Source organism: Hakea prostrata, chromosome 4 (genome assembly GCF_041222555.1).
Source record: "Hakea prostrata isolate BN-2017 chromosome 4, UWA_Hpros_2, whole genome shotgun sequence".
Taxonomy (NCBI): Eukaryota; Viridiplantae; Streptophyta; class Magnoliopsida; order Proteales; family Proteaceae; genus Hakea; species Hakea prostrata.
The window spans coordinates 51,263,896-51,266,265 of record NC_142603.1 but is presented as its reverse complement, the minus strand read 5'-3'; positions in this window follow the sequence as shown (position 1 = coordinate 51,266,265).

The window sequence follows — 2,370 nt, the reverse complement described above, 5'->3', positions numbered from 1 at the left end:
ATCCTGAAAAATTGTTTAGTTGACCTAATTTTTGTGAATGGCAAATGTTTAGCACTTTTATAGTAGAGGTGAAATCTAGAGATATAAATCTACAGAATCACGTTTTTAGTGTAAAAAGATGAATCTCTAATTTCATGAATCTAGTAATTTTCGCAACCAACCGGATATAAATCTCGCATTCATGAATTCAAAGATTTCAAATATCTGGATTCATGTAACCAAATATGCCCTAATTCAACAGTCATTCAAGATAGAAATGAAAAAAGGAAATGTGAATATTTTGATTTATTGAACCTGTAAAAAACGTGTACTTATTGATGGGTCCGGGTAAAAGGTGAGAAGCAGCAAGAAGAAATGAGTGGGCCATCAAGATTTGGTAGGAACTGTGGGGCCCTGGGCCCGGGGGAGGGGGGGGTTGTTAGGTATGGTCAATGTATTCAAGTCGCCATTGATGATGGGCTGTGAACTAATTGATAAGCCCACTGACCCATAACAGTTGTAAGCAACAATGATGGCCCACCTCTGTGCTCCCCCATTTATGATAGATGTGTGGGGTGCTCTAGTTCTGTCATCTGTTCATCAGGTTTGCCTGTGGGTGAAGGTGGACCATCAAATTTTCACATTTGACCATCAAGCATTTGGAATCTTGGACTATCTTTGTCACATTGGGATTCACTATTGGTTTATGTGGACTATACTGAACCTCCGATGGGACTATGCCGACAGGGTCAGTGTTTGCGTTGGTGATTCTTAGGGTATATGCTTGTATAATTCGAAACTCGAAAGTCCGAACATTGGGTAGCGGGGGGCACAAGATTGCGACTCCTGCGCTCCCTCTTTTTGCCCAATGTGTTGTATGAAGTTGGGGATTCATTACAAAGTTAGAGTTGGGTTCTACATGATAGATTTTATTTGAATACTTCACGACCATTCATAATTTCATATATGTTCATGTAGATGAAGATTCATTAGATTCACTATCAAAGACTTGCTCAGTTAGTAATGATCAACACATTTTAGTGAAGGAGTCAAGGGTTTGATTCCGTCGGATAGTATATGTAATGGTCCCCTTACCTTAGTATGAAACTATAGTTTTTTTCGTTTGTTTCATGTTATTTTTTTTTTTTTTGGAGAAGATTCACCAAACTCGGTCATTTCATTCATTTGTTTCCTTTTACTTCTTCTCCTTCTTTCTATTTTATTATTATTTTTTTATTTTTAAAAAGATTCACCAAACTTGGTCATTTCAATCATTTGTTTCCTCTTACTTTTACTTCTTCTTCTTCTTCTCTCTTTTTGTAAGATTCACGAGACTCTAGAATTTCAATCATTTGTTTCCTTTTACTTATTCTTCTTCTTCTTCGTTTTTTTTTTTTGAAGATTCATAAGACTCGGTCATTTTATCATTTGTTTCCTTTTACTTATTCTTCTTATTTTTTTGAAGATTCACCAAACTTGGTCATTTCAATCATTTGTTTCCTTGTACTTCTTCTTCCATTTTTTTTTTAAAATTCACCAGACTTAGTCATTTCAATCATTTGTTTCCTTTTACTTCTTCTTCTTTTATATTTTATTTATTTATTTATGGATAATTAACTTATGAAAAATGTAGAGATTAAACAAGATTTTCAAAATGGTGAAATTAAGTTAGCAATATTTAGATGAGAGAACAAGACTTATCCTTTGTTTAAAAGAATTTATTATATTTAAATATCTTGACTATTAAAAATATAAGAACACTATTAAGTTAAATTTCTGCATAAATTTTTAATTGTTTAACATTTTTTTTGGTAAAGGTCATCTTATCGTCATAATATCTCTTCGTAGCAACAAAGAGACACATGAATGAAAATTATAATACATAACATCAGTTAATAATTGGTGATCATCTTGGGCCGTTTACCCAACTACAAAGTTTGGATCAAAATCCTATGTTCTAGAAAATTGTTGACCTCGGATGGTGATGTCAGTATGAATATATTATAAGTTAAGTAATAATCTTTACTGCGAAGCTGTTAGAGCTCTACTCGATTTCGCTTTCGGTCCAACTTAGAACAATCTTGTTTATTACCAAAAGAAAATCTAAGTGATAATTTCTTAGGCCTAATAAATTAAAATAATACTTAAAAAAAAGTAAGAATTTTCTTTAACTAATCTAATTGACCCATATTTTATATCAACAATTTTATTTAAATATAATAAGTATGAAAGTTTACTTGTAATGCAGCTAAGACTTTCATTGTTCTTTACAAAAAAAATGTGTCTTGCGTGCCAATCACGTTTAACCATGTAACTAAGAACTTACAAGTAATTAAATGGTATTTTTCTTTCTTCACAAGAATAAAAGACTTTTATTGCAACATCTTACCA